The 27393-nt window shown below is 45.9% G+C and overlaps 1 protein-coding gene and 1 pseudogene across 1 annotated transcript in view; both read left to right on the top strand.

The window, feature by feature from the left end:
* The window catches only part of LOC147054834 (ribonuclease inhibitor-like), a 256301-nt gene that overhangs the window by 46670 nt on the left and 182238 nt on the right, over positions 1-27393 (top strand). The window lies entirely within an intron of this gene.
* Positions 2615-4736, top strand: LOC147054838 (L-threonine 3-dehydrogenase, mitochondrial-like; annotated as a pseudogene).

Raw genomic sequence — 27393 nt, 5'->3', positions numbered from 1 at the left:
AGTTTTTTGACTACCTCAGTGACTTTGACCTCCGAGATTGGAGAGTCCGCCTTAGAGTCCCCAGGCCCTGCTTCCACAATGGAAGGCGTGTCGGTGGAATTGAGGAGGTCTTCGAAGTATTCCCCCGACCGACTCACGACATCCCGAGTCGAGGTCAGCAGCACACCATCTCCACTGTAAACAGTGTTGACCGTGCACTGCTTCCCCCTCCTGAGACGCCGGATGGTGGACCAGAATTTCCTCGAAGCCGTCCGGAAGTCATTCTCCATGGCCTCGCCAAACTCCTCCCACGCCCGAGTTTTTGCCTCAGCAACCGCCGAAGCCGCGTTCCGCTTGGCCATCCGGTACCTGTCAACTGCCTCCGGAGTCCCGCAGGCCAAAAAGGCCCTATAGGACTCCTTCTTCAGCTTGACGGCATCCCTTACCGCCGGTGTCCACCACCGGGTTCGGGGATTGCCGCCACGACAGGCACCAACGACCTTACGGCCACAGCTCCGGTCGGCTGCCTCAACAATGGAGGCGCGGAACAAGGTCCACTCGGACTCAATGTCCCCCGCCTCCCTCGGGACGTGGAAAAAGCTCTGCCGGAGGTGGGAGTTGAAGCTCTTCCTGACAGGGGATTCTGACAGACGTTCCCAGCAGACCCTCACAGAGCGTTTGGGCCTGCCAGGTCGGACCGGCATCTTCCCCCACCATCGGAGCCAACCCACCACCAGGTGGTGATCAGTTGACAGCTCCGCCCCTCTCTTCACCCGAGTGTCCAAAACATGCGGCCGCAAATCCGATGACACGACTACAAGGTCGATCAACGAACTGCGGCCTAGGGTGTCCTGGTGCCAAGTGCACACATGGACACCCTTATGCTTGAACATGGTGTTCATTATAGAAAATCCGTGTCGAGCACAGAATTCCAATAATAGAACACCGCTCGGGTTCAGATCGGGGGGGCCGTTCCTCCCAATCACGCCCTTCCAGGTCTCACTGTCATTGCCCACGTGAGCATTGAAGTCACCCAGTAGAACGATGGAGTCCCCAGAAGGAGCGCTCTCCAGCACTTCCTCCAGGGACTCTAAGAAGGGTGGGTACTCTGAGCTGCCGTTCGGTGCATAGACACAGACAACAGTCAGGACCCGTCCCCCCACCCGAAGGCGGAGGGAGGCTACCCTCTCGCTCACCGGGGTGAACCCCAATGTGCAGGCGCCCAGCCGGGGGGCAATAAGTATGCCAACACCTGCTCGACGCCTCTCACCGTGGGCAACTCCAGAGTGGAAGAGAGTCCAGCCCCTCTCGAGAGGACTTGTACCAGAGCCCAAACTATATCTAGTCGGAACCTTTCTGCCTCACACACCAGCTCGGGCTCCTTTCCAGCCAGAGAGGTGACATTCCATGTCCCTAGAGCCAGTTTCTGCAGCCGGGGATCGGACCGCCAAGGTCCCCGCCTTTGGCCGCCGCCCAGCTCACTATGCACCCGACCCCTTTGGCCCCTCCTATAGGTGGTGAGCCCATTGGAAGGGGGACCCACGTTTTCTTTTCGGGCTATGCCCGACCGGACCCCATGAGTGAAGGCCCGGCCACCAGGCGAGGGAAAACGACGTCCATTTATTGTAATCATCATCAGGGGTCTTCTGAGCCGTGCTTTGTCTGGCCCCTCACCTAGGACCCTTCTGCCATGGGTGACCCTACCAGGGGCATGAAGCCCCACACAACATGGCTCCTAGGATCATAGGGGCACGCAAACCCCTCCACCACGATAAGGTGACGACTCTGTGTCACTCCAATTTATTAAATCCATTGATCGTCCTTTATGTAAACAATACTGCGTATGCGCCTCGTATGCGCCGCATATGCGCCGAGCCGCTGACGTCGGACTCGTAAGTTGCATTTCTAATTATTCCACAGACCCAAATAACGATATATAAAGTATATTTCAAATAACTATCATATTACAACAATATTATCAAACCATCTGTGTCACTCCAAATCATTAAATTCCTCGTCCTTTGTCAACAACGCCGCACGTGCGCCCTGACGTCAGCCTCGTCGTTATTCCACAGATCTAGTATATAACTATATTGTAGCATTAACAAAGTACAAGCAAAGACGTGGGTTTGGTAAACGGCTCTTGAGTTAACGAAACAAGAGTTCAACGAGGCAACAACAACTGAACTGTAACGATAAAAACATATACAAGTTGCTACACTAAATAAAATATATCAAATAACTATAACATAAATAGTTCACTGCTACACGGCCCCAAGCACCGGCGTGGACTTCCAGGCGTGCGGCGGCGTGGACTTCCATCCCCGGAGGTGGCATTTCCAGCCACGGAAGTGGAAGAGAGCTCCATAGAATAGGAGCAGGCGTGCGTAAAAGCCATGTCCGAGCCCCATCCACCGTCTCCGGACAGCCACCCGGCCGAGCACCGGCCCCCGACTTCCATCCACGGAGGTGAAAAAGAGCTCGCGTCGAGTAGGACTGGGCGTGCGTAAAAGCCATGTCCGAACTCCATCCACCGTTCCCGGACAGCCACCCGGCCCAGCGCCGGCCCCCAACCTCCATCCACGGAGGTGAAAGAGAGCTCCGTCAAGTAGGACCGGGCGTGCGCAAAAACCATAATAGTTTTTCAAACCTTCTGTGTCACTCCAAATAATTAAATCCTTTAAACTCTTCGTTCACTTACAAACAAAGCCGCTAATGATGCCGGGAGTACGTGGTGCCCTTCGTCATCTTTGTCATCCCGTGATTGAATCTTTGTCCTTTATGTAAACAACCGCCGCGCCGCTGACATCACTTGAAATTCTAAGTACAGCAATCCCTTGCTACATCGCGGTTCGTTTATCGCGGTTTCCCTTTTTTTTATTTTTTTTTTTAAGAATTTTGAAAATTTGTGAAAAAATTCCCATACTAAACTAAGAAAAAAACGCGACTTCTAGTCCGAAAATTACGGTAATTATTTTCTGTATAAAAATTTAATTTGGTGTTCAAAAAGTCTCTTTTCAAACTTGAGTCTTAAAAAAGAGGGGTTCGTCTTATAATCGGGGCCAATACAGCATGTGAATTGATGTTTGTCATGACGTCAAATACATTAAAAGAAAAAGGAACAGAAGAAACCATTCTGAGAGTCACAAAAAATCTGCTCCTTCATGAGCATGTCTTCTTTGCCCTGGCATCTTAGAAAGTATGTTTTTAGATGCTTTTAGTCCTGGTATTTGTCAGCTGTGATGCCTTGGCTGAGGCGTTGCTGCAAGCAACCATTGCATCCTGGGGGTACATTTGGTCATGTGAAAGGTGATTGTGTACTTTCCATCTCCTGGCTGAAAAAATCCTCCTCCATAGGGTTGAGGAAAGGGCAGTCAGTATCAAGCTGTGACTGCACATTCATGGTGGAATGCCATATTGTCCCATGTTGTCCTTTCTCTCTCTTCCGGTCAGAGAACACGCTGGCGCGGAATGTTTGCCGCTTCTCCGCCAGAGTTAGCATAGATTTAGTCCTTTTCTTTCTTAATTTTTGAAATCACTAAAAATATTTCAAGTTAGTATTTTAGCATGTTTTTTGCTGCTTTTTGGCGGCCCTCTGCAGCTCCCTGCGTCTTTTGGCTGCCAGCGGTGGCGGCGGCCTCCACTGCCAGCTGCTGGCAGCGTATCCTGGCTGGCCTGGCTGGTGACGCTCTCCGGAGGGGCAGGTTTGGGTGCTTTCTGCGACCCGACACGTGGCTTCCCATCGCACCCTTGGGGTGCTGGAGGCGACAGCCGACACGCTCGGCATGGGCACGTGCTGCATCGGTGCCATGAGCCTCTTGCCCCAAGAGCTAGTGCGGGAGCTGCGCAGGCACGTGCCCGAGCTGGAGGTCCCGTACAACGTGGATCCCCCCATCCGTCAGACCATCGCCGACTCCTGGCCCATGGACTTTGACGACTCCAACGCCAAACGCAACTGGGCCTTAAAGGGAAATGTGCTTTCAGCGGTTTGCAAACATATTTTTTAAGGTTGTGTGCAACATATAATCATATCAATATAATATCTAGTATTGGAGTGCTTGTGTGGATTGGTGGGGGGTGAGGAATGTGCAGGCACACTGCATGAACTTGTTTTCTTCTAAGAGTTATGGAACAGGGAGGCCCAGGAAGGGAGTACCAGACAGGGAGTACGGGATGGCACGGGACGAAGGGAGTACCGGACGATAACACCTCAAGGTCGGTGAGGAACGAGAACAAAGAACACCACGTCCAGGTGGTCGGGCTTCGAGAGGAAAATCCCCAACTCCTGACCACAGTGATGACACCTCGACGGGGAGGAGATGACCATCGACCAATCATCACACAATATTTTGCATGCTTTAATATTCATATTGTGTTTCTTTAAAACTGGGCAACCCGGAAGAATGTGTCGTCTTTTGGTGGTCACAAAAACGCACGAGTTTTAGTGTGAGGGACCCGGGACCCGGGCCCCAGGCCTGTATTAGTGCGCTTTGTTAGGAATAAACAATTGGTAAATTTGGTCTGATTGATCTACCGGTCTTCTCTTTGACAGAACGAACTCGCAAAATTGTTAGGTGCGCCAGTGTGTGGATTGGGACATAGAAACTTGTGTTAAGTGTTGATCGCAATTTGGAGTCAGATCAATAGCTAAAATCCGTATCCTAACAGCCTGGAAGCTCGACTACAACCTGCCCAAGCTGGTGCAGACCATGCTCAACTTCCTCAGCGATGACATGCGCATGGCCCACGCCAACTAGTCGCGCGGCACCTGAGCTAAGTTAACGCAGCTTTTTTGTACATAGTATATAAATTGGTCACGTTTTTTATCTTGATAATCTGTTGTAATTGTGTATGTAAAGCGGCTTTGAGTGTCTAGAAAAGCGCTACATAAAACAAATATATTATTATTATTATTATTATTATTATTATTATTGTTATTATTATTATTATTATTATTATTATTCAAGTACCAGTGTACCATACAGCAACTATTAACTCGAAACTACCAAGAAATCCTTGTCGAGCAAGTCCTTTAAGGCAGTGGTCCCCAACCTTTTTTGCGCCACGGACTGACTGAAGTCGAGATTCAAACTTAGGGGACGTGTAAAGTCTGACAATGTGACAAAGGGAGTATCGCTTTGTAGGGTAATCGTTTTGTGTTCATGTGATTTAAGTCGACTTTAATTCATTTCAAGCTTTTTTGAATATATACGTGTCGGAAATATTTTTGTGAACCGACCTTTATATAAAGAAATAATACATTTATATAAATAAAGAATACATTTATAATAAATGTATAAATACGATGAAATAAAATGATATGATTGGCATAAAAACAAACATAAACCACGTAAAAATAAAACTCACCATTACGTTGAATTATTAGGAGTACCGAGCTTGTTTCTCAGAAACGAGCCGGTCCCATTTAGGCGTAATCGGAGACTATGACACCCGAAGTGGTTAAGGTTTGTCTTTGAATGCAGAATGCTTGGTCTCTATGTGTCGAAGCAGTTTTGAAGGCTTCATTGCCTCGTTAGCTAGCCTGTCGCCACATGTGCCGAGTGCGCTTGGCGCGGGAGTCACCTGTAGCGATAAATCCATATTTTAAGTAGGACTCCAGAAATGTTCTTTTAAATGCAGCTTTCTCTTTCCGAAGAAGCTTTCCAAACTTCTCTTTTCCTTGCTCATTTTTGCCTGCCTCGCGGGCTTGACTGGGGTGACATGTCACGTGACTGAGATGAGCGTCTTGTGTCAAGAGACACAGCGACGGATGTGATTGGGAGAAAATTGCCAATTTTTTTATATTTTTCAAAATAAATTCTTACTCATTTTTGCTAGCTTTGCGGGCTCGACTGGGAAAACATTTCAAGTGACCCACGGACCGGTACTGGTCCGCGGACCAGGGGTTGGGGACCCCTGCTCTGAGGTAACTGTCTTTTAAACTGATGTGTATCAGTTACATGCAACAGTTTTCTTTTTGTTGAAGAAGTGATGAGGCGTAATGTATAATTTCGGAGGATGTTATACAATATGTTTTTGCTCTTTTGGAAACATGTTTGTCGAGCTAGCTAATGTGATTTCTGTGTACCGTATTTTCTGGACTAGTCGCACCCAAAAACCTCAAAAGCCGACAGTGCGCCTTATATATGGATCAATTTATGAATTTGTTGATCCATACTAGTTGTACACAGTGCTCTGCCAAAATTTTCAGTACGTTTTAGTACAACTAGTAAATTACAAGGTCGCATCGCTTACTAGCATTACGGCAACTGTGGTCAGGGGGCGTCACTGAATAGCTGTTGTACCCGTGAGGCTGTTTCATGTCAAAATAGGCTGCTCTGTTAATGTTTCGAGTAAATTTACGAATCGATATGGAAGGGAAACATAGGTAAGCAGTAGCGAGGTTTTAGATTGATCTTTAGTCAGTTCCGATCATTTTGTCAGCCCTCGTTTGAGAAACGCGATTGTTTACACTTTGCTGAGGCTCATGGGAGTCTGCGAGCTGAGGCTCATGGGAGTTTGCGGGTGGCTAATGCTATATTGATAGCTGCTATACGCACGATGCTATTTCATGTCAAAATAGGCTGCTCTGCTAATGTTTCGAGTAAATTTACGGATCAATATGGGAGGGAAACATACGTAAGCAGTACCAAAGTGTTAGATTGAACTTTAGTCAGTTCCGATCATTTTTTAAGCCCTCGTTTGAGAAACGCGATTGTTTACACTTTGCTGAGGCTCATGGGAGTTTGCGGGTGCCTAATGCTATTGTGATAGCTGCTATACGCACGAGGCTATTTCATGTCAAAATTGGCTGCTCTGTTAATGTTTCGAGTAAATTTATGGATCGATATGGAAGGGAAACATAGGTAAGCAGTACCAAGGTGTTAGATCGAACTTTAGTCAGTTCTGATCATTTTATAGGATAGTTTGAGAAATGCGATTGTTTACAGAGGGCTCATTGGTTATTGGCTAGTGGATGCATATCGCAACCCTAGTCAAGCTCAGTTTGTTGCAATATAGCTTCTATTTCATGCGCCTTATAATCCGGTGCGCCTTATATATGGACAAAGTTTTAAAATGGGCCGTTCATTGAAGGTGCGCCTTATAATCCGGTGCGCCCTTTGGTCCGGAAAGTACGGTACATATGTTTGTGTATTTATGTACACATGTCCGTTTTAGGGTAAACAATTATTTTACATATTTTGATTTGTGTGTTTCTTGTGTGAATTGTGTGAATGTCACCTCTCTGCCTGGAAAGGAGCCCAAGCTGGTGTGTGAGGCAGAAAAGTTCCGACTAGACATAGTCGGACTTGCCTCCACACATAGTTTGGGTTCTGGTACAAGCCCTCTTGAGAGGGGCTGGACTCTCTTCCACTCTGGAGTTGCCCACGGTAAGAGGCGTCGAGCAGGTGTTGGCATACTTATTGCCCCGCGGCTGGGCACCTGCACATTGGGGTTCACCCCGGTGAGCGAGAGGGTAGCCTCCCTCCGCCTTCGGGTGGGGGGACGGGTCCTGACTGTTGTTTGTGTCTATGCACCGAACGGCAGCTCAGAGTACCCACCCTTTTTGGAGTCCCTGGAGGAAGTGCAGGAGAGCGCTCCTTCGTTCTACTGGGTGACTTTAATGCTCACGTGGGCAATGACAGTGAGACCTGGAAGGGCGTGATTGGAAGGAACGGCTCCCCCCGATTTCTGAACCCGAGCGGTGTTCTATTGTTGGACTTCTGTGCTCGACACGGTTTTTCTATAATGAACACCATGTTCAAGCATAAGGGTGTCCATGTGTGCACTTGGCACCAGGACACCTTAGGCTGCAGTTCGATGATTGATTTTGTAGTCGTGTCATCGGATTTGCGGCCGCATGTTTTGGACACTCGGGTGAAGAGAGGGTCGGAGCTGTCAACTGATCACCACCTGGTGGTGGGTTGGCTCCGATGGTGGGGGAAGATGCCGGTCCGACCTGGCAGACCCAAACGCTCTGTGAGGGTCTGCTGGGAACGTCTGGCAGAATCCCCTGTCAGGAAGAGCTTCGACTCCCACCTCCAGCAGAACTTTTCCCACGTCCTGGGGGAGGCGGGGGACATTGAGTCCGAGTGGACCATGTTCCGCGCCTCCATTGTTGAGGCAGCTGACCGGAGCTGAGAGGCGGGGGACATTGAGTCCGAGTGGACCATGTTGAGGCAGCCGACCGGAGCTGTGGCCGTAAGGTTGTTGGTGCCTGTCGTGGCGGCAATCCCCGAACCCGCTGGTGGACACCGGCGGTAAGGCATGCCGTCAAGCTGAAGGAGTCCTATCGGGCCTTTTTGGCCTGCGGGACTCCAGAGGCAGCTGACAGGTACCGGATGGCCAAGCAGAACGCGGCTTCGGCGGTTGCTGAGGCAAAAACCCGGGCGTGGGAGGAGTTTGGCGAGGCCATGGAGAATGACTTCCGGACGGCTTCGAGGAAATTCTGGTCCACCATCCGGCGTCTCAGGAGGGGGAAGCAGTGCACGGTCAACACTGTTTAGAGTGGAGATGATGTGCTGCTGACCTTGGGACGTCGTGAGTCGGTGGGGGGAATACTTCAAAGACCTCCTCAATTCCACCGACACGCTTTCCATTGTGGAGGCAGGGCCTGGAGACTCTGAGGCGGACTCTCCAATCTCAGAGGTCGAAGTCACTGAGGTAGTTAAAAAACTCCTCGATGGCAGGGCCCCAGGGGTGGATGAGATCCGCCCGGAGTTCTTAAAGGCTCTGGATGTTGTGGGGCTGTCATGGCTGACACGCCTCTACAGCATTGTGTGGACATCGGGGACGGTGCCTCTGGATTGGCAGACTGGGGTGGTGGTTCCCCTCTTTAAGAAGGGGGACCGGAGGGTGTGTTCCAATTACAGGGGAATCACACTCCTCAGCCTCCCTGGTAAAGTCTATTCAGGGGTGCTGGAGAGGAGGATCCGTCGGGAGGTCGAGCCTTGGATTCAGGAGGAGCAGTGTGGCTTTCGTCCTGGCCGTGGAACAGTGGACCAGCTCTACACCCTCGGCAGGATCCTCGAGGGTGCATGGGAGTTCGCCCAACCAGTCCACGTGTGTTTTGTGGACTTGGAGAAGGTGTTTGACCGTGTCCCTCGGGAGGTTCTGTGGAGGGTGCTTCGGGAGTACGGGGTGCCGAGCCAACTGATAAGGGGAGTTTGGTTCCTGTACCACCGATGCCAGAGTTTGGTCCGCATTTCCGGCAGTAAGTCGGATTCGTTCCCAGTGAGGGTTGGACTCCGCCATGGCTGCCCTTTGTCACTGATTCTGTTCATAATTTTTATGGACAGAATTTCTAGGCGCAGCCGAGGCGTTGAGGGGGTCCGGTTTTTGGACCTCAGCATCGCGTCTCTGCTTTTTGCAGATGACGTGGTGCTGTTGGCTTCTTCAGGCCGTGATCTCCAGCTCTCACTGGAGCGGTTCGCAGCCGAATGTGAAGCGGTCGGGATGAGGGTCAGCACCTCCAAATTCGAGTCCATGGTCCTCGGTCGGAAAAGGGTGGAATGCCCTCTCCGGATCGGGGATGAGATCCTGCCCTAAGTAGAGGAGTTCAAGTCGGCAGTAATGCGGACTCTGTACCGGACCGTCGTGGTGAAGAGAGAGCTGAGTCAAATGGCAAAGCCCTCGATTTACCAGTCGATCTACGCTCCTACCCTCACCTATGGTCACGAGCTATGGGTCGTGACCGAAAGAACGAGATCCAGGATACAAGCGGCCGAAATGAGTTTCCTCCGCAGGGTGTCCGGGCTCTCCCTTAGAGATTGGGTGAGAAGCTCGGTCATCCGGGAGAGGCTCGCAGTAGAGCTGCTACTCCTCCACATTGAGAGGAGCCAGATGAGGTGGCTTGGGCATCTCATCAGGATGCCTCCTGGACGCCTCCCTGGGGAGGTGTTCCGGGTATGTTCCACCAGTAGGAGACCCCCGGGACGACCCAGGACGCGCTGGAGAGACTATGTTTCTCGGCTGGCCTGGGAACGCCTTGGGATCCCCCGGGATGAGCTGGATGAAGTGGCTGGGGAGAGGGAAGATAGGAATCCCTCCTAAAGCTGCTGCCCCCGCGACCCGACCCTGCATAAGTGGAAGAAGATGGATGGATGTTTATTTTTTATTTTTTATTGCTTTGTTTGTTTATTGCAGAAATCATGTCTGTGCCCTTACGGCAGTGCTTCTCAATTATTTTCTGTGATGCCCCCCCCTAGGGAGATGAAAACATTTCGCCCCCCAAACTTGTACCCTTATTAATATTAAAGAAGACAAAAATAAATAAAAAAGATTAAATTACAATAAAGAATAACTTTATTAATAACATTTTTTAGTCTGTAACAACAGATTCAAAATGCATGCTGCCCTGCGATTGGCTGGCAACCGGTTCAGGGTGTCCCCCGCCTACTGCCCGATGGTGGCTGGGATAGGCTCCAGCACGCCCATGTCCCCCGTGGGGACAAAGCGGTTCAGAAAATGGATGGATGTATATTTAAACGATAAACATTCTTGACCAACTGCCATTTTATGCTGAAAAATTACAACAAAATAATAATAAGCATGCGTAATATTAAATCAAATAACAGCAATAAACAATATACAATTCAACGTAATCAGCAACATTAACTCAGGAGCACAATATATAAAACATTTTAACCTACAAAACAAAAAAGAATCCAACAATTTGTGATTTTTTTTTAATAAAAATGAGACCATATCCACGCCTGCAGGTAGTATCAGTGTAGTATCACACCCAATGATGTGTTTTTGTTGTTGTTGCACTGAGCAATTTTGTACGCTACTTTATATGATGCTAACAGTGCTTGTTGATTGACTGAAGTAACATTCACAAAGTGGGATGATTGTTGGCAATATTCAGCCCGTTTTCGCTGAAAAACCTCAAGCATCTTATCAGCGTCATTGGGGTGCAATAACTTTAAGTGCCGCCTTAATTTACTTGGCTTCATACTGCCAACATTGTAAGGCACAGTCAACACACCGGTCTTTTCTTGTCTCCTATCGTAGTCACATTGAAGCCGAGCGCTTCGTACGCTTCGTCATATTTTCTTGTCTTAGCTTTCGTGTGACTCTCAATTCTCTTATCTCCGTCTCTCTCTGTCGTTCTTTTCAACCCTGTTAAATATTTTTCCATGGTGTCCCACTGCACTTTTTATCGCCTGCTCTGTGCCGTGTGTGCGTGTGTTCCGTGCGCTCTACACTGTAGAGCGAATACCGTATACATCCAAAAGAAAAACATGTTCCCTGGTGTCACATGCACCCTCCTTGGTGTTGCACCGTGCCCCCGCAGGGGGGCGCGCCTCCCTATTTAAGAAGGACTGCCTTACGGAAACTTTGTCAAATTGTCAATGTGCCACACGAACAGCTAAATGAGTGTGATTGGTCTTTTGGAGAGAGAGTGTACAGGCAAAGGAGGCTACAGTGGTGCAAATTGGTAGAATTTCTGGAAATTTGATTTCACTTTTAACAATGGCTCAGGAAGTCACAGTCTTCACGCCTTTATTTTATTATTATATTTATTATTATTATATTTATCTCTGATTGTCATGCACTGTCTCTCTTGCTGCTACCCCTGTCAGCCATAGCAGTCTATTAGACGTCTGGTCTATATATAGACCTAATTTAGATGTCTAAAATTGGTCTATGTATAGACCTAAAATAGACGTCTGTAGTGTGGTGATAATTAGACGCTGCCCCTTTAAGAGAATGAGGAAGTGAGAGGGTGACGTACAGTGGGAGAGAGATTTGTTGCGGAACGGGCTAAGTGAAGAGCGAATGTGTTGCTACGTGTAACTGTTGAATAAAAGTTATTAAAGCTCCGATTCAAAACATCTCAACTGAGAGGACATTCAGTTTCTACAATGACATTCAGTTTCTACAATGGCGACGAGGATATTGCACGACTGACGTGCACGGATCCCCGCAACGGAAGACATTCGCTGACTAGCAACGGCTGGGCGCACGAGGACGTACCTGGATGGTAGTATTTCTGTGAAAAGGAAAAACACTGTCAAACTAAAACTATTGTAACAATGGCAAGTGTGGCTGGGTTACCCTCGTTCCCCCTCTTTGATGTGAATACAGAGCCGGCTTCCCTTTCCCTAAGATGGACGAAGTGGATGAGGAGATTTGAGACATTTCTCACGGCGGCTGCCATAACTGATAAAACGAGAAAGAGGGCTATGCTTCTGTATTACGCTGGGGAACAAGTGCAGGACATCTTTGAAACTTGTCCTGTAAAAGGACATCCAGGTGATTCCGATAAGGCAGTACACCTACTCACCAAATATTTCAGTCCAAGTCGTAATGTAGAATATGAAATCTACTTAATTAGACAATCGAAACAAAACCCAGGTGAAACTGTTGATGCTTTTCACACCAGACTGAGACAGCTTTCTCAGAATTGTGAATTCAATAATGTGGACAAAGAAATAAAGTCTCAGATAATACTCAGCTGCACATCATCACGTCTCAGGAGAAGGGCACTGAGAGACCAAGACATGACTCTGGCCAGAGCTTTTGAGACATCGAAACTTCAGGCGTCTGGAATGGAAAACAACCAGGATACTGGACATGTTGCAGCCATGCCCACTTCAAGACACAGAGAATGGACCACCTCTGGACACCGTATGGCAGACGTGGACCACAGAAATCAGCCGAAGATAAAATGTAGGAATTGTGGAGGTGCATTCCCTCATCAGGGTGGTCAGGCAGCATGTCCAGCGAAAGGTCTACAGTGTCTGACGTGTTAATTCAACCACTACGTCTGCTGCTGTCTCTCCAACCCTGGCATGAAGGTAAAGCACCATCAACATGGACAGAAAATAAAACCGACACGGAGCACACAAGAGATGTCATGGCCGAACAGGCGCAGACAAGTTGAAACTATTGCTGCTGAAGATGCTGACACCACTCCCATCAGTCATCTAGCGGCTGATGACTCGAGCACGGATGACGAATACGTCTTTGTCACAAAGGATGCGGACGGGAGAAGACCACCGGTGAGGTCAGTCATGATAGCTGGTGAATGGATTGATGTTCTTGTTGATTCGGGAACCTCAGCCAATCTCCTGGATGGAAGAGCCTACAGCCCGTTGAAAACGAAACTCAAACAAGAGCAATCAAACAAAAGGATATACCCTTACGGTACGAAAATTCCCCTTTCCCTTCGTGGTAAGGTCACCACGACAGTCTCTGCTAATGGGAGAACAGCTCAAGCAGCATTCTACATTGTTGATGGAGACCACGGCTCACTGCTGGGCCATGACACTGCAACTAAACTAGGTCTCGTACATGTGGTGCTCTCCAATCAAACCGTGCCACAGTACATGTCCAAAGCAGATCAGCTGCTCTTGCAATATCCAAGTCTCACCTCAGGTGTAAGAAAACTGAAAAATGTCCAAGTCAAATTGCACATAGACCAGAGTGTGCAACCAGTTGTTCAGACCCACCGTCGTATTCTTTTTCACATGAGGAAGAAAGTAGAGGAGGAATTGCAAAGCTTGGAGAACCAAGGCATAATTGAAAAAGTAGAAGGCCCAACACCGTGGGTGTCACCCATTGTGGCATCACCGAAACCAAAAAACCCAGAGAAACTACGCCTCTGCATAGGCATGCGCCTGCCTAATAAAGCTGTCCAAAGGGAGAGACACATATCACCTACGGTGGATGACATGATCTCAATGGCGCCACCATGTTCTCGAAGCTGGACCTCAATGCAGGATATCACCAACTTGAACTGGCACCTGAGTCCAGATACATCACTACATTCTCAAAGCATATTGGACTGAGACGGTACACACGCCTCATTTTTTGAATCTCTTCAGCAGCAGAGGTCTTCCAACAGACGATCCAAAATGTGCTCCATGGAATACAGGGAGTCAGAAATTTCAGCGATGACATCATTTTTGGAACCACCCCTGCAGAGCATGACCGGTCCCTGGAAGAAGTCTTCGAAAGACTCCATGAAAGACTCGCCTGACCCGAAGAAAATACAAGCCATCACACACATGCCACTCCCACAGGATCCGAGTGAGGTACGCAACCTACTGGGGATGGCTAACCACAGCGCTCGTTTCATCCCGGACTTCTCTTCAATTACCCAACCGCTGCGTGAGCTCACAAAGAAGGACACAGAGTGGTCATGGACAACGGAACATAAAGAGGCCCTTAATCGACTAAAAGACAGGCTGATCAGCAAGCCGGTCATGAGAGGAAAACGAAGGTCATTGTGGACGCAAGTCCAGTCGGTCTCGGTGCAATCCTGGCACAGACTGACAAGGTGGAAAACAAAACATACATCCTAGCCTATGCAAGTAGAGCTCTGACCCCAGTGGAACAGCGATACTCCCAAACTGAACGAGAGGCGCTGGCTATTGTTTGGTGTTGTGAATATTTTCATTTATACCTGTATAAAGCTGAATTCGTTATGATCACGGACCACAAACCACTGGAGCTCATCTTCAACAACCCAAAGTCCAAGCCTCTCGCTCGGATAGAAAGGTGGGCCCTCAGACTGCAACCTTACAAGTTCAAAGTTGTTCACAAACCTGAAAAATCAAACCCAGCAGACTACATGTCACGCCATCCACAAACGCTTCACATGCCCAGTATCACAGATGACGTGGACACTGAAATGCATGTCTCCTTCATTGCTACACATGCAGTACCCAAAGCAATGACACTCGAAGAAGTGAAACAAAAGACTCGAGGTGATCCACTGTTACAACATATTGTCAAAATTATTCACTCAGGTAACTGGGACGGCCTACATGACAACGCCACACAATTTGATCAGTCAACTCTGAGGGCATTTTACAACGTTAGGGAAGAACTTACGGCTGTGGATAAAGGCAGCCTCGTTCTTAAGGGCACCAGACTCGTCATGCCTGTGACCCTGCGATCCAGAGCACTTGTGCTCGCTCATGAGGGACATCAAGGAATCGTCAAAACTAAGCAGCTGCTCCGAGAGAAAGTCTGGTTTCCGAAGATAGACAAACAAGCCGAGGAACTGGTATCCCGCTGCCTTCCTTGTCAATCATCCACACCCAAGACTGAGCATCAACCACTGCAAATGTCTGAACTCCCACAGGGGCCTTGGGAGGATGTTGCAGTGGACTTCTGTGGCCCCTTTCCTTCAGGTGACTATCTGCTAGTCCTCATAGATGAATATTCAAGATTTCCCTTTGTGGAGATTATGCCTTCCACATCGGCCTGCAAACTCATCCCTGTCATGGACAAAATCTTTTCGACTGTGGGAATTCCAAAAGTGGTGAAAAGTGATAACGGGCCCCCATTCTCAAGGAAGGACTTTTTCGACTTTGCGAAATACCTTGGGTTCCACCACAGAAAGATCACCCCCTACTGGCCACAGGCCAACGCTGCAGTTTAAAGATTCAACAGGACTCTGACCAAAGCGATACGCACGGCTTCTCTGGAAGGCAAGCCGTGGAACCAGGAACTATACAAGTTCCTCAGGAACTACAGCGCAACACCTCATCATACCACCAACCAACCTCCAGCTGATGTGTTCTATGGTCGCCCCATAAATATAAAACTACCATCCATCTCTCATCCTCCCAGTGATGATGATCTCGGTCGGACAGATGGATTGAAGAAAGACAAAATGAACAATTATGCAGAGGAAAGGAGGAACGCATCAAACTCTGTACTCAAGGAGGAAGGTGTTGTCCTAATACAACAGAGGAAAACAGCTAAACTTGTGACACCGTTCAACCCAAACCCCTACAAAGTCATCACAGTGAAAGGAACAATGGTCACTGCACAGAGACATCAACACAAACTCACAAGACATAGGTCACACTTCAAACTCCTGAAACACAACCCGTAAGTCCCATTCACAACAGGAGATGGTGATGACTGTGACGACGACAGTGTTAATGGACAAGCTGATCCTGAACACGTTAACCCTGAAGCCAGGAGGCGACGCCCTGTGAGGGTAAACAGACGACCTCCTCAAAGACTTATCACTGAAATATAGCAAAGGTTACATAGAGTGATGAGACACTGACAAATTCTCGGCACCGTTATGTTTATTATTGAAACAAGAGTAATGTGTGTTCAGTACTGCTCAGACATGTTAAGCCTAGTTAGTTGTTAAAATGTTTGTATATCTGATTTAAATTAATAATACAGTACGGAATCACAATTTCATATTGCTGTATTTTGGAAGCCACTTTATTTCTATTAATATACACTCTGTTGTAAGGGTAAGTAAGTAAAGCTAACACTAAGGAAGGCCGTTTCATTTAAAAGAGAAGCAGAGATGTAGTGTTGTGATAATTAGACGCTGCTCCTTTAAGAGACTGAGGAAGTGAGAGGGTGATGTACAGTGGGAGAGAGAGTTGTTGCGGGACGGGCTAAGTGAGGAGCGAATGTGTTGATACCTGTAACCTCTCAATAAAAGTTATTAAAGCTCCGATTCAAAACATCTCAACTGAGAGGACATTCAGTTTCTACAAGGACATTCAGTTTCTACAACGTCTAGATTAAAAAGATCAAATAGGATCATATTTTGAAATTTTAAAGCCTCAACCAACTGTTAGTTGTATAAATAATGTACAGACGTTGTTTGGCTTTGTTTTTAACACCCATATTGATCCGTACATGTGAAGTGTTTATTTCTGTATCCTGATATAGATGTCTATTTAGGTTATTTTATAGACCTAAAATAGACGTCTAAATTAGGTCTGTGTGTGACCTAAAATAGACATCTAAATTAGGTCTATATATAGACCTAAAGTAGACGACAAATTTAAATCCATTAAATATGAAATATCAAACCATAAACCAGCTGTAGGTTGTATAAATAATGAACAGAGGTTGCATTGCTTTGTTTTAAACGACCATTGTCCTGGTTGAAGTGTGGTTATTTCTGTAACCTAATAGACGTCTATATTAGACCTAATTTAGATGTCTATTTTAGGTTTACACAGATCTAATTTAGATGTCTATTTTAGGTTTACACATAGACCTAATTTAGATGTCTATTTTAGGTCTATAGGATAATCTGAAAATACATCTATTTTAGGTCTACAGATAGACCTAATATAGATGACAAAATTAAATAATCAAATATGAAATATTAAACCCAAAACCATTCTGTAAGTTGTATACATAATGTACAGAAATCATGTTGCTTTGTTTTAAACAACCCTTGACTCGTATGAAGTGTGGTTATTTCTGTCACCTGATTTTAGGTCTATGGAATAACCTAAAATAGATGACAAAATTAAATCCATCAAATATGATCATATAAAACCCAAAACAAGTTGTGTTACTTTGTTTTAAACAACCATTGATCCGTGTAAAGCAGGGGTGTCAAACTCATTTTTTTCCACGGGCCGCATTGTAGTCATAGCTTCTTTCGGAGGGCCATTATGACTATCAACCCAAATAAATGTACGTAAACCTCATATTATATACAGTAAAAGCAACAAAACACACTGACAAATAACTCGTTTTCAAATCAGATGAGTAAAAACTGGTCAAATATTTAAAAAAAGATATGATTAAAAGTGAAGACAATTTGCAATTGTAGTAATGACACAAATTTGATGCACAATTTGTCTTCGCGGGCCACATAAAATTGTGGCGAGCCATATCTGCCCCCCGGGCCTTGAGTTTGACACCTGTGGTGTAGTGTCATTGGGGCTATGGAATAACCTAAAATATACGACAAAATCAAATCCATCAAATATAAAATATTAAACCCAAAACCATTCTGTAAGTTGTATAAATAAGGTACAGAATTTGTGATGCTTAGTTTTAAACAACCATTTACCCGTGTGAAGTGTGGTTATTTCTGTAACCTGATATCAGGGCTATGGAATAACCTAAAATAGACGACAAAATTAAATCCATCCATCCATTTTTGATACTGCTTGTCCCCACGGGGGTCGCGGGCGTGCTGTATCCCAGCAGTCATCGGGCAGTAGGCGGGGGACACCCTGAAATGGTTGCCAGCCAATCGCAGGGCACACATAGACGAACAAAACTTAAATCCATCAAATACAAAATATTAAACCCTAAACCAGCTGTAAATTGTATAAATAATCTACAGAGGTTGTATTGCTTTGTTTTAAACAACCATTGACCCGTATGAAGTGTGGTTATTTCTGTAACCTGAGGACAAAATTAAATCCATCCTTCCATTCATCAATTTTCTATACTGCTTGTCCCCACCATCAAATATGAAATATTAAACCCTAAACCAGCTATAAATTGTAAAAATAATGTACATAAGTTGTATTGCTTTGTTTTAAACAACCAATGATCTGTGTGAAGTATGGTTTGGTTATTTCTGTAACCTGATCTAGAAGTCTATATTAGGTTATTCCATAGATGCAAAAAATTAAATCCATCAAATATGAAATATTGAACCCTAAACCAGCAGTGATTTTTATGAACAATGTTGTATATGCTTGGACTTAAGTTGTAGCTTGCCTGCTAGTCCTTCGTTTTCGCGACGTGACTAGTTGCTTTGTGACACAAACGTTAATGGCCGCTAAACGTTGATGGTAGCTTAAGTGAATTTGCTTCAAATTCCATAAAGTTTGTTTCACATTGATGCATAGTGTATTTAGTGGTTTTCTTAAGTAAATAAAATCTCAAGTGAATAAAATATTTTTGAAAGTTTATAACTACATATAAGGCATATAACTGCCTACATTTAAAAAGGAAATGTTTTTTTTGACATGAGGTCATGCCGTAAGCATTTACAATTCATATGTGAACCTAATGTAACTAATGGCATTGCTTTTGCAGATGTCAGCAGCTCGCTTTCAAAAATCGCCATGGCTGTTATAAAACAATAACAAGATCAAACAGTCAGTATAGATCACAAATTTGAGATTTTCTGATGGCATCGCAAAGATGTAATTTCCCTTTTTACCTATGTTGTGATTTGTGACTCCAGATATAGCTCAAGAAGTGGCATGTGAGAAGGTAGGTTCTTATCTTCTGATGTCATTAAAATGTGCACCTAACTTTGTTTTGTGTTCAACAGGGCTTGGAACGCTAAGGCAAATCACTTCAAAAGTTAAAATTGTGTTGTGTCATGTGATTAACAGTGGTTAATGGATGCATTGTCAAATCAGACATCTTTTTTTTCCCTTTAACTCTTTTTCAGACTCCAAACCTGGAGAAAAGAGGAGCATCTGTATTAAAAACTGACCGGACTCCACAAGGTACAGATTGATTTTTGACTTATTCTTGATTGTAAAAGTAATCACAACTGCCTTGCGTTATCTTTGGAAATTGGTCTGTTTTTGGTGATTTGAATACTTATGTATGCTTAGCTACTGTTGAGCATATGCAAAAAGTGTATGTCGTAATTGCAATCTTCAACATGGAACTTGCATTTATGACATGTCATTGCCTTGACTTTCACACTCCGGAAATCGGGGTGGATGTCAAAGTGCAAAATAAAACCCAGGTTTACCCTGTACATTTTCTTCATTGGGATAACAACTTGAGGAACAAGCAATTTGATCAGTACCGTAATTTTCGGACTATAAGTCGCATTTTTTTCCTTAGTTTGGGTGAGAGGGGCGATTTATACTGAGGAGCGATTTATATGTGAATTTTTTTCACAAATTTTCAAAATTCAACAAAAAAAAAAAAAAGGGAAACCGCGATAAACGAACCACGATGTAGCAAGGGATTGCTGTAATTTGAATTTCAAGTGATGTCAGCGGCTGGGCGTTTGTTTACATAAAAGACGAAGAGTCGATCACGGGATGACGAAGATGACGAAGGGCCCCACGTACTACCGGCATCATTAGCAGCTTTGTTTGTAAGTGAACAAAGAGTTTGAAGGATTTAATTATTTGGAGTGACACAGAAGGTTTGAAAAACTATCATGGCTTTTACGCACGCCCGGTCCTACTCGACAGAACTCTCTTTCACCTCCGTGGATGGAAGTCGAGGGCCGGCGCTGGGCCGGGTGGCTGTCCGGGGACGGTGGATGGGGCTTTTACACACGCACGGTCCTTTTCTATGGAGCTCTCTTCCACCGCGGTGGCTGGAAGTGCCACCGCCGGGATGGAAGTCTACGCCGCTGCACGCCTGGAAGTTGACTTTGTTAACGCTACAATATCGTTATATACTAGATCTGTGGAATAACAACGAGGCTGACGTCAGGGCGCACGCGCGGCGTTGTTGACAAAGGATGAGGAATTTGATCGATGGAATTAATGATTTGGAGTGACACAGATGGTTTGATAATATTGTTGTAATATGATAGTTATCACCTTCACCTTCATCTTCTTCCGCTTATCCGGGGTCGGGTCGCGGGGGCAGCAGCTTTAGGAGGGACTCCCAGACCTCCCTCTCCCCAGCCACTTACTCCAGCTCATCCCGGGGGATCCCAAGGCGTTCCCAGGCCAGCCGAGAGACATTGTCTCTCCAGCGCATCCTGGGTCGTCCCCGGGGTCTCCTACCGGTGGGACATGCCCGGAACACCTCCCCAGGGAGGCGTCCAGGAGGTATCCTGATGAGATGCCCGAGCCACCTCATCTGGCTCCTCTCAACGTGAAGGAGCAGCGGCTCTACTCCAAGTCTCTCCCGGATGACCGAGCTTCTCATCCTATCTCTAAGGGAGAGCCCGGACACCCTGCGGAGGAAACTCATTTCAGCCGCTTGTAACCTGGATCTCGTTCTTTCGGTCACGACCCATAGCTCGTGACCATAGGTGAGGGTAGGAGCGTAGATCGCCCGGTAAATCGAGAGCTTTGCCATTTGGCTCAGCTCTCTCTTCACCATGACGGACCGGTACAGAGTCCGCATTGCTGCCGACGCTGCACCGATCCGCCTGTCGATCTCTCGCTCCATCCTGCCCTCACTCGTGAACAAGACCCCACGATACTTGAACTCCTACACTTGGGGCAGGATCTTATCCCCGATCCGGAGAGGGCATTCCACCCTTTTCGGACCGAGGACCATGGACTCTGATTTGGAGGTGCTGACCCTCATCCCGACCGCTTCACACTCGGCTGCGAACCGCTCCAGTGAGAGCTGGAGATCACGGACTGAAGAAGCCAACAGCACCACGTCATCTGCAAAAAGCAGTGACGCGATGCTGAGGTCCCCAATCCGGACCCCCTCAACGCCTCGACTGCGCCTAGAAATTCTGTCCATAAAAAGTATGAACAGAATCGGTGACAAAGGGCAGCCTTGGCGGAGTCCAACCCTCACTGGGAACGAATCCGACTTACTGCCGGAAATGCGAACCAAACTCTGGCATCGGTGATACAGGGACCGAACCGCCCTTATCAGTTGGCTCGGCACCCCGTACCCCCGAAGCACCCTCCAGAGAACCTCCCGAGGGACACGGTCGAACGCCTTCTCCAAGTCCACAAAACACATGTGGACTGGTTGGGCGAACTCCTATGCACCCTCGAGGATCCTGCCGAGGGTGTAGAGCTGGTCCACTGTTCCACGGCCAGGACGAAAGCCACACTGCTCCTCCTGAATCCGAGGCTCGACCTCCCGACGGATCCTCCTCTCCAGCACCCCTGAATAGACCTTACCAGGGAGGCTGAGGAGTGTGATTCCCCTGTAATTGGAACACACCCTCCAGTCCCCCTTCTTAAAGAGGGGAACCACCACCCCAGTCTGCCAATCTAGAGGCACCGTCCCCAATGTCCACGCAATGCTGTAGAGGCGTGTCAGCCATGTCAGCCCCACAACATCCAGAGTCTTTAAGAACTCCGGGCAGATCTCATCCACCCCCGGGGCCTTGCCACCAAGGAGTTTTTTAACTACCTCAGTGACTTCGACCTCCGAGATTGGAGAGTTCGCCTCAGAGTCCTTAGGCCCTGCTTCCAGAATGGAAGGCGTGTCGGTGGAATTGAGGAGGTCTTCAAAGTATTCCCCCCACCGACTCACGACATCCCGAGTCGAGGTCAGCAGCACACCATCTCCACTGTAAACAGTGTTGACCGTGCACTGCTTCCCCCTCCTGAGACGCCGGATGGTGGACCAGAATTTCCTCGAAGCCGTCCGGAAGTCATTCTCCATGGCCTCGCCAAACCCCTCCCACGCCCGGGTTTTTGCCTCAGCAACCGCCGAAGCCGCGTTCCGCTTGGCCATCCGGTACCTGTCAGCTGCCTCCAGAGTCCCGCTGGCCAAAACGGCCCTATAGGACTCCTTCTTCAGCTTGACGGCATTCCTTACCGCCGGTGTCCACCAGTGGGTTCGGGGATTGCCGCCACGACAGGCACCAACAACCTTACGGCCACAGCTCCGGTCGGCTGCCTCAACAATGGAGGCGCGGAACAAGTTCCACTCGGACTCAATGTCCCCCGCCTCCCCCGGGATGTGGGAAAAGCTCTGCCGGAGGTGGGAGTTGAAGCTCTTCCTGACAGGGGATTCTGCCAGACGTTCCCAGCAGACCCTCACAGAGCGTTTGGGTCTGCCAGGTCGGACCGGCATCTTCCCCCACCATCGGAGCCAACCCACCACCAGGTGGTGATCAGTTGACAGCTCCGCCCCTCTCTTCACCCGAGTGTCCAAAACATGCGGCCGCAAATCCGATGACACGACTACAAGGTCGATCAACAAACTGCGGCCTAGGGTGTCCTGGTGCCAAGATTTTTTTTGCGGTGCATGAACTATAGTAAATTGTGAATTTCAAATAGCAAAATTAAACATTTTTATTCAATTGATTTTTCTTTATACTCTTATTCATACACAATTTTTGAAATGAGTCAATAGTCAACGTTTAGCTTCATGTTTGCTCATGCTGTTTGTGTTTACAACTAAGTAACTTTTTTTGGCATTTGATCGCGGTTGGCAACTCTGGCAACTCGAAACTGAATTGGAGACGTAAAACATTGTCTCTGATCGGCTGTGTCACACGTGACCACATTTTTCTTCTTTTTTTTTTTTTTTTTTTTGCACCCGTAGTGTTACATTAGCGCTATTGACTCGATTATGTGCATTGCAACCAGGTACCATCATGAGGGACCATCGTGTGCATGTACCAGCGGAGTATGCTAACTTGATGAAAAGAGCTAAAGTGAAGCCTCGTCCCCTCATCCCTGTAAAGTCAAGTACGCTGACCACACCATTTTCCAGGACTGAGGCCCTGTAAATCTTTGTGCTCTGTGAATGAGGTCTGTTGAACATCTGTCCAAGACATCAGAGCCATCGGTGATAAAATTACCCATGTAAATATGATTTACCTTTTACCAATATCGTGTTGGCATGACATTATAAGGTTTGCAGAATTTTATGAAACATTACTGCCATTGTGTTTTGTTATATTTTGGGATATTACATACAACACCAATGGAACAATGGATTTAAAAATTAACCACTCTGATGACTGGGATCCACTTCCACGTCAACAACTCCGCAAAGCCATCTCAGTCAGTCTCCTGACTTTATTCCAAGCGCCTGGATATCAGAGCTAAAATCCAAACATCTCCAAACCTTAATCGATCGATATACTAGAGCACTTTTCATACATTGTGTGTAACTCAAAGTGCTTTACATGAGTTAAAAAATTCCAACCACACAATAAGAATGACGTGTTTGGCATGTCACCATAGGGATGTGCTCCACTGTCAATGAGTTAGCTTTGAGTGTAGTTCAATTAACCGGTATTGGATGTGGATTTTTTGCGAGTGACTTGTGACTACATAGACCTAATAAATGTATTGATGATATTATAAGATATTATTGCCAAGCTTGCTATCATGTATTTGTGCATTTGTGTATGTATTGGAATTACATTGAATTTAATGTCTTTGCCTACCCCTATTAAATTATTGATGTACTATCTCAAAGCTCTCTTGGACTGTGCATGTAAAATACCCCAAGTAGAAAAAGTTTATAATCGAGGGGAAATGATGTACTGCTGTCAAGCAAGACTGGCTTGAGTAGCACATCATTTACCTGATAGCTGTAATACTTCCTTGAGGAAGGAAGCCGGCCACTTATCAGGTGTAAGCAGATTAGTTTATAAGATCATGGTGTTTTGGGGTTACATAATTCAAACTTGCTCTTAGTAATCACAACGATTAGCTTTAGATCTATTTTGTTGGCTAAAAACCAATAAAGACAGTAAACTTCTGGCAACGTTTCGTGTGCATCTATATATGTGTGTGTATCTATATATGTGTGTGTAATATATATATATATATATATATATATATATATATATATATATATATAAGTGTGTGTGTGTGTATTCACACTCACACACTTGTGTCTTTGGAGGGAAAGTGTCAGCTCACCCTCGCAAAGGGGGCAGAGGTATGTGCCAGGGAACAGATGGTGGTGACTTTGCAGGAGGGCGGCATGGCACAAGTATCGCAAACGCAGCAAGAAAATGGCCTTGGGTGAGTGCGAACAAGCAAAATCCTGATGCAGGATTTTTTCGAATAACAGATATTTATTCTTCAAAAGTGCACACAAAGCAAAATTCTTGGGAAAATGTTGCATTGCATTTTTGGAATAATAATGTAGCTGAGCAGAGGCAACTCTCATTTATTTTTTTTATTTAAAAGTTTAATTCGGTTGATAAAATATTGTTTTGTGTTAAAATAAGTTATATAATTTTAATGGGTCAAAATGTTTTGGAAGAAGGGAAAAACATTTTTGTTACACATGTATATGTTAGGTGATGCAGTGCAATGACGTACTTGATACTACATGAGGGACTGTGCAGAGATCGCTGTATTAGCAGGTGTTGAAGACAACAAGTTTTGTTTCGCTAGAGAATTGTGGACAATTTATTCATTTTGAGTCAAAGTGGCCAATGGGGTAAATATTGTACTATTTGGTTCCTTTAGATTTATGTAAATCCTGTTCATGTTCAAACTAAGTGAATCTGTATTGTCTTTTTTTCCTTAGTTCTGATGGCATTGTCGGATATTGTTTTTTAACAACATTAAATGTGTTAAAATCCAAGAATGAGCTTGAGCCTTGATTGAAGAACTCAAAAGGAGTAACAAATAATATATAAAATATGTATGAAAATATAATAATAATAACAACAATAATAATTATAATATTAACAACAATAACTATTAACTATAGTAATAAAATAATAACTGATTTCAGAGTACAAAATGTCAATAAAGAGAAATGAAGAGCTGGAGAGCTACTTTTTCCGTGGTGTGTGACATGACTATAATGTGTTTTTATGGGTAAGGTAGTGAATAGGAAGCGGGACCATAAAACACAGCCATCTTTCTTAACCGTATCTTGTGAGTGGTTTAATTGCCTGACAACTGTTTGTCTCCAACAAGATAGCATTTAGCTGACAACACAAACATCAGATTGACTGGTGATGTGTTAATTTTTTTGACAGGAGGACAGGACCAATAGCTCCTGACCATAGGTGAAGGTAGGAACATAGATTGACCGGTAAATTGAGGAAGCCCGGGGGGAGGGGCTTCCTTCCAATCATATCGTTCCAGGTCTCACTGTTATTGCCCACGTGAGAATTGAAGTTACCCAGCCGAACAATGGAGTCCCTTCCTTCCAGACTCCAAAAAGGGTGGATACTCTGAGCTGCCGTTTGGTGCATAGACAGTTAGGACCTGTCCCCCCACCCGAAGGCGGAGGGAGGCTGTCAGGTCTAAATACCATCAGACATTATTTTACACATTTTCTGAGCTCCTCTTCTGCTATCTCTTTTTTATTTGGGTTGCCCTTGTTACAAAAGGCATTGCTACACTAAAGGGAGGGAAGATTGTGGCTGTAGCAACATTGATTAGTTAAGGAATGTTATGTGGTGCCAAGCCTTGGCCAATTCGTGACTCCAGCAGTTAGGTTGCAGTCTATCCTGCTCCTCCTCAGCCGGTTGGCTGCTGGTTGGCTGACTCGTCCTTGATGAGATATCTCGAAGGGTGTTGAGTGCCTTTTTCCTGTGGAACAATGCAACTAGACTTTCTTGCTAAGTTTCACACAATACTAATCTTGAGTAAATATGGGATAACATATGCAACTACTTCAACAGATATGTCTTTTCTGTAATACTTAAAGACAAACAGTCTCAATCAACAACAATCCATAGATAAAAACTACAAGGTTTATTCAAAGAGAAAGAACTTCTTTTGAATTAAAACAAAGAACAAAGGTGTTCTGTTCATAACTAGTGAGGGCCTCTCACAGGCACATATAAAAAGATAAGGAAAAGAGTCTAAGAACTCTCCGGAGCTAGACAGATCATCTTTGTTTAAGCAAAGATATGAGGCCTCCGGTCAGGCCGACCAGTGCTTCTCCATACAATTATTCTAACAGAGGCTACCCTCTCCTCCAAACCCCAATGTACAGACACCAAGCCGGGATGACACTGCGACTCCTGCCATGGGCAACTCCAGAGTGGAAGAGAGTCAAACCCCTCTCGAGAGGACTGGTGGAGGCGAGTTCATGTCTCGTCCAGTGGTTCTTAACCTTGTTGGAGGTACCAAACCCCGCCAGTTTCATATGCGCAGTCACCGAACCCCTCTTAGGTGAAAAATAAAATTATTTTTTTCAAATTCTAGACATAGATGTTTTTTACTGAAGCACACAATGAGCCGTGCATGAACATTACCTTGATCAAAGAATAAAACCAACACAATGCAAGAACTCACAACAAATTACATACCTGCAAATAAGTGTGAGACCACTTCAGATATCCGTGGCTTCACCTTGGCAATTGCCACTCTCGCGTCATTTTCACAGCAGTCTGTTCCTTCTTTTTTTATCCTCAAATCCTCTAAAAGAATTGCTCGCAAACTATGTTCCCTGTAAGTGTCTGTGCAAACACACAAGCTCCCTGTGCTCACTGTGGACCACTGTGTGCAACACCAGATTAAATAAATAAATGAATGAATAAACGAATAAATAAACAAACAAATAAATGAATGAATAAATAAATATTGTCAATCAGAACTTTAACTTACTCGGGGTCGGATTCTGTTTTGTGTGACAGCTCGTTCCTTTTTTGTCGGTCTTTTGCCCTCTCCAGCAGTAATGTACCAATCCCCTGTTCCATCGTGGAGTCTTTGTACAATTCCAACCGCTGTCAAATGACATTTCTGCTGAATGTGACGCTTGAGGTAGCCAAACTTCCATTCAGTCCATATTTTTCCCTCCGTAAACTCGCCCGCCACTTTGGCTTCACTGCATGTTTTGCATAGTAGACCATTCACACTCAAAAAAAGAGAAAATCACACCCAGTTTCACCATTTGTTCTTTTATTTGCACACACTCCGACAACCATTCCATCCTGAAAGAACCGCTGCATCTCTTATTTACTTTGGCTTGGCGAGTGGATGTGTCGCTGCTCGTCCGTTTTGCCAAGATAAGGGGTTAGCTAATTAGACATTTTTATATATGGTAATGACATAGGTTTTTATAAGTTCATGATCTGATATGTATTTC

The sequence above is a fragment of the Syngnathus leptorhynchus genome, chromosome 7 (genome assembly GCF_054491065.1).
Source record: "Syngnathus leptorhynchus isolate UIUO chromosome 7, UIUO_Slep, whole genome shotgun sequence".
Classification (NCBI taxonomy): Eukaryota; Metazoa; Chordata; class Actinopteri; order Syngnathiformes; family Syngnathidae; genus Syngnathus; species Syngnathus leptorhynchus.
This window is presented reverse-complemented; position numbering and strand designations above follow the sequence as displayed.